Here is a 6,547-nt window from a genome sequence, read left to right on the forward strand (position 1 = left end):
CCGGAGATAAGGCCGTAATAATCCTGGGGGAGAGAGGCATAATGGCCGAAACTCCACCCCACACTCTGGTCATTTCCGACGCTCCCTGCAACAAAATGGAAGCAGATTATGCAATGTTGCGACGAATTTTTGGGTTTTGGTACACCGACAGGTGCTGGCAACCCTGCCTGGATGCCGCTAATTCGATCGAAGGGGTGTCTTAAAGACGGTTTCCTGCGCTCCGATCACAATACTTTTGCATACGGTTCGATCGAGGCGCAGGTAGAGGGATAATGCATATTCAATATTTCACACGAAGATTTGGGCCAGAGTCGATGGGAAGCCCGAAGGGTCGGTTTAATTAACAATTCTGCGCTATTACCGGGCCGGCATTCGATACAACACGTTGAATGCCAGATGAAGTTACAGAGCGGCGCTAGTGCGAGGGAGTTGGGCGCGATTCCGGCCCTTTATGAGGGCTCCCCTTGTACTTACGTCTTCTGAATAATAAGAAGCTCGACGCTAAAGTAAAATATCACAAACCTAAAACGTTAGCTGCACGTGACCCGCCGATTGATTTTATTTTATGCGAGGAAAACATGGGAAAGCTTCCGCCGCCCGCCCCGAAATTGAAATTCATACGGGGACGGCGGCGGCCGGGGGCGGGGGCTGCCGAACGAAATTAAGCCGAGTTAAATCGCAACCAAAATTTCGAAAATTTTGAGTCGGCAAACGTTCTTATTTTTGATTGGTGAGAGGCAATAAATATCAGTCGTCTTTTCCTTAAGACGCAATTTATTAGTTCCTTTGTATTTATCGAAGATCACAACGCGAAATACAATTCTACGGCGCGATAAAGACATTTTCTCATATGCCGTAATCACGAGTCAGAATTCCGAATTCCTCCAGTTTGATTCTTTTCAAAAACCGACTCTTGGTCCCGCTCCTCCACAGCCCCCCGGAAAACTAATAATTCCGTCAATTTTCTTTCAAAAGCAGCAAACATCGAAGTCGTGTTTCCAAAACAAAGCCGGCGGATCGATCGCCGGAAAGGGAACACGGATCGGGGATTTATGTTTTTCGGTTTTTATGGTTTGTGTGCTCGCTGGGTGTGCCGAAACCATCAATTCTGCATTGATAACCGTTCAGTTATGACAGTCGCATTCGTGTCCGTGAATACATCTAGTTAAGCATTCATACATGTTAACAAAGCGAGAATCTCATATATTAAAATGGGACCCTTCCCGAGCCGGCAAATAAGGGGAATTTTGCATATTATGCATCCGGACAGATCCGCAACAATGTGTACCGAGCTACCCTTTTTTGCATAGTTTTTTTTAACCCTTTCCCACCCCATAATAATATATGCGCGTCACCCCAAGTCTGTCTTCAGGGTGTTTTTCATTGTGTTCAGGTAACCCTTCACCCCAGAATATGACACCATTCTATTATTTACGCTCACAAAAAAATGCAGCAAACGAACTGTGTCAAGATTCTTCGTGCGGATGCTGAGCCGCGACCCTGACCTTTTTGCATCAATTATACGGGAAATTTTATACGGGAGACCGTTGGATCGGGGAGGTACCAGGAATTCACATGACAGTAGGTATCGACAGAACTGTTAAAGAAAAAATTATGAAGCTCCTACTGTTAAATTAAGATTTGTGTCAAATAATTGTGAGGTCAGGTGAGTTATTTATGTGAATTAAATTTTCAGTGTTTGACGAGGTCAGAATTTTTTTCAGTACTTCGTCTTCGGCGAGGTGAGGGATCTTCACAGCAGTTGAGCTTCCATAGCAAGTATATCGCTACAATTCAAATATTGTATGTTTTGTATTTTACGAAAAAATAAAATATTGTTGAATTTCATTAACTTCAATACCTTCAAATTCAAAAAAGGCACACTCCTTCAGGACTTTAAAAACTAAACATTTAAAATATTAAGATGGTTTAAATAAGTAATAATATTTTTTTAATTTCGATGCCACTATTCGCTCCAGCTGTAAAATCTAAGAAAATAAAGGAACACATCATAAATTTAAATTTAAACTTCAAGTGTTTCGATCTGACATTTGTTTGTCGTACCAACCACGACAAAATTCCCCAGAACTATAAAAAAATCCAAGTTTGTTTTGAAAATGGAAAAAGTTGCAGTTGAAAAAAGTAGTATAAAATACATATAAAAACAATCCTTTAGTAGACTGTCTTAAAGCATTGCTGTGTGGGTTGGTAATGCTGACGTCATGGCCATAATTTAAATTTGACGGATAACTGACATTTGCCACCTTGGAACGATTTTCATGTTATTTAATAAGGTAACCTGCTCAGCTGTTCAAAGCACCTAGAATGAAATGGGAACGAGAACACAAATCTTATTTCTTTTTAAATTAATGTTAAACTTGAGATTAATCGGAGCTGAGTTTGCCAACATGCATGGCTGCCAATTAAGGTTGTCAAAATAACTAAATTTATTTTGATCATTTTTCAACATAAAGACACTAAATTTCCATAATGGAAAAAACAAATCTTGTTTTCTTTTAATCTAATATCAAACTTGAGATTCGTCGGAGCTCAGTATGCCAACATTGACAGTAACTTGCATGGCTGCCAGCTAAGGTTGTCAAAATAACTAAATAACTTAATTTTGATGATTTTTTAAACTGTCCTCAATGGAAACAAAGTATAAAAATTGGTCGAAAGTTGTTTCGATAGAACTTTCCTCATTTTCTCTTAATATACGAAGAATTCTTTTCGCAACAACAAACCGAAAACATGTTTAACCATCCTTTGTTGAAAAAAAACTCTAAATATTAAAAAAAAAACAAAAAGTAAGCCCCACCCATCCGCCCTAATCTCAATCGGGATGAGTTTCATATGGTAAGTTCTTGTAGAGAAATGAGAATTTTGAAACTAAACTCCGCCCTTCAGCTCACGATGAATAAAACATTCGTCACAATTGGGACGGGGTGGGTGGGCGGGGCTAATATTTTGTCGATTTTTTCTTAATATACGAAGTCGTCTTTTCCCAACAAGAAACTAAAAACATGTTTAGCTATCCTGTTGTTGAAAGGTAACTCTATATTTATGTAAAAAAAAACATTAAGCACCACCCACCCACCCCAATCTCAATTGTGATGACTTTCATATCGTAATTTCTTGCAGAAACTGAGAATTTTGAAACGAAACTCCGCCCTTCAGCTCACGATGAATAAAGCAATCGTCACAATAGGGAAGGGGTGGGTGGGCGGGGCTTATATTTTTTCCAATTTTTCTTAAATTACAAAGTTTTCTTTTCCCAACAAAAAACTGACAATATGTTTAACTATCCTTTGTTGAAAGAAAACTCTATATATTAAAAAAAGACATAAATTGAGCTCCGCCCACCCGCTCCGATCTCAGTTGTGATGAATATTTGATTCATCGTGAGCTGAGGGGCGGAGTTTAGTTGCAAAAAAAGAAATTACCATCTGAAATATGTTTTTAAATGAGAAAATTTTTTTGAAGCATATTGGTGTTACAAGCGCCCTTTAGTCTGATTAAGAAAGCAAAACTCATCACGACTGAGATCCGGATGGGTGGGTGGGGCTTAATTTTTGTTTTTTTTTATATATAGAGTTTTATTTCAACAAGAGATAGTTGAACATATTGTCAGTTTCTTGAAGACTTCGTATATTAAGAAAAAATGGACAAAATATAAGCCCCGCCCACCCACCCGTTCCTATTGTGACGAATGCTTTATTCATCGTGAGCTGAAGGGCGGAGTTTAGCTACAAAATCCTCATTTCTCTACAAGAAATTATCATATGAAACTCATCACAATTAGGATTGGGGCGGGTGGGTGGGGCTTAATCTTTGTTTTTTTTAATGTATAGTTTTCTCTCAACAACAGGATAGTTAAACATGTAAACTGACTGATTCATTAATTTTTTTGGGTAACCCCGTATAAGCAAATCTAAAAAATGTGAATGCAATGATAAATTACATGCATAGTCTGATCACATTTTCAAAGGATTTATTCGACAAAATTTTGAGATGACGTAATCAATTTTTGGTTAAAAAGTTACCCTGTTTACAATAACTTCAAAACGTTTGCAAGATTTCAAAATATTCAGTTGTGCAATTCCTGATTTAATCAAGAAATTAAATTGACTCAGTCATTTATTCTTTTGAGACACCCCGTATAAGTAAATCTAAAAAATATTAATGCAGTGGTAAATCACAAGTATTGACTCATCATACTTTGCACATTTAAGATAAGATTTATTCAGCAAAATATTGAGGTGACGTCATCAATTTTTTAGGGGGGGATGAACAAAATACATTTTGATTAAAAATTCATTAATTTTTTTGAGTCACTTGTATATGCAAATCTATAAATATGAGTGAAATGATAAATTACAAGTACAGACTCATCATATTTTGTACAATTTAGATAGGATTTATTGGAAAAAATTTTGAGCTGACGTCATCAATTTTTTGAAGGGGATAAGTAATTACATTTTGATTAAAAATTATCATCTTATAATAACCTTAAAAAATTGGTCGAAAGTTGTTTCGACAGAACTTCCCTCGCACAGGAAGTACCAGTGTTTGATTGACTGTAGCACTTGCTAGGATAAGACTGATTGTGGCAAATTATATACCCCCTAAGAAAATAGAAGGTGGATGGACATAGCTAGTTTTTGTTAAAATAAGACTGATTTTGGTAAATGAACAATATTAAGAGTAATCACTAGAATTAAAAGGGGGTGGGTGGGCGGGGCTATTCTTTGCTTTTAAATATTCTGTATGAAAAAGTTAAATTTAGCCCCGCCCACCCACCCGTTCTCTAATTTTTTTCTTTAGAAATAAGAAATAAGTAGTGTAACAAAAAAATTACGATTAAATGCTTTTTTAAGAGCCCACGTTCTATTAGTTCCCATTCTCACTTTACAAAAGAACATATATTTCACCCCGCCTTCATTTCAATGATTCATTTTGTCTGGTCCGAATGAAAGTTGGATCTCAATTAAAGAGAGATAAAATCGTTAGAATGAGAACATTGTGCATGGGCGGGGCTAGTCTCTGCCAAGATAAGACTGAGTTTGGTAAATGACATACGTCCGAAAAAAAGAGGGGGTGGGTGGGCGGGGCTAATACTTGCTAAGATTAGAGTGACTGTGGCAGACGACATACCCTTTAAGAAAACAGAGGGTGGGTGGGCGGGGCTAGTGCTTGTTAAGATAAGACTGATTTTGGCAAATGACATCTTCTAAGAAAAAAACGGGTGGGTGGGTGGGGTTAAAACTTGCTAAGTAATACTGAACAATATTAAGGGTAGTCACTGGAACGAAGAAGGGGTGGGTGGGCGGGTTTACTGCTTGCTCATAAAACTAGAAAAAAGCTTAATTTAGCCCCGCCCACCTCCTTTCTCAATTTCGCTGACTTATTTTATTTAGTGTCAAATGGACATTGAAAAATAACAGTATTGTATTTCCAAAATTTTCTGGGATAATGGAGTGAGCCGTTCCTGATTTAATAAAATAAATTGACTCATTCACTAATTTTTCTGAGCCACCCGTGTACGCAAATCTAAAAAGTATGATTCACATTTTGCACATGTTCGGTAGAATTTATTCGGCAAACTTTTGAGCTGACGTCATCAATTTTTTGGAGGGGACAAATACATATGTATTTAGATTAAAAAAATATCATGCTATTATAACTAAACCATCTGCAAGATTTCAAAGTATTCGCTTTTGCAGATTCCAAATTAAATTGCAAAATGTTGTTTCATAATTATGATTTTTTTTTCCAAAAATTTTGACGCTTCGGGTAAAAACCCAACACGGAGTCATAAACTACATCTATAGGACTATGTTATTTTATACAATTTAAAATCCATTTACTATGTACAATTTTAAAGTGACGTCATCACATTATTGGTGGGGATGATTAGACACATTTTTGTTAGTGTCTTGCCATCTAGGCTCGTAAGGGGATCGAACCAGCGATCTTCGTATTATTAGCACGATGCTTCACTAACGGATATTATCTGCCTAATGAAATCGGCACAGACGACAGACGGCAATGGGGACCTATTTTTTCATTCTCGTAGAGAAAACATGAAAGTAGCCATTCGCCGGATATAAAATATGTAAAAGGCGGAAAATTCGGGTCATTATTATCAGCAAAAATTCGGATCAGGTTAAAACTTCAGAAAATACTTAATTTTGTAGAACAATTTTTTGCCCAAATTTTTGAATAAATTTTTTCCAAAGTAGAGCTGAACTTAAGTGTGGATTATTAAATTCCACCTTTATCTTAGACAATTCTTGAAAACTGTGATAGGATATGAACAATGATTTATAATTAAATTAATTAATTAATTAATTAATTTTGATTATTCCAGAACACTAATGTTTAAAAAAAAATAAGTTCCTGCTGAAATGCAGTTTTGGAGTACCAAATAATTTTCGAATTCTACGACCTCCATTACAGTAGTTTAGTTAATTGTCGTGTAGGAAATAACCGTTATTTCATTGATAATGACTAATCCTGTTATCCAACGCAGTTTTGACTAAAAAAA

This window comes from Zophobas morio, unplaced genomic scaffold (genome assembly GCF_036711695.1).
Source record: "Zophobas morio isolate AGI-343-1 ecotype UQ-CSIRO unplaced genomic scaffold, CSIRO_AGI_Zmor_V1 ptg000002l, whole genome shotgun sequence".
Classification (NCBI taxonomy): domain Eukaryota; kingdom Metazoa; phylum Arthropoda; class Insecta; order Coleoptera; family Tenebrionidae; genus Zophobas; species Zophobas morio.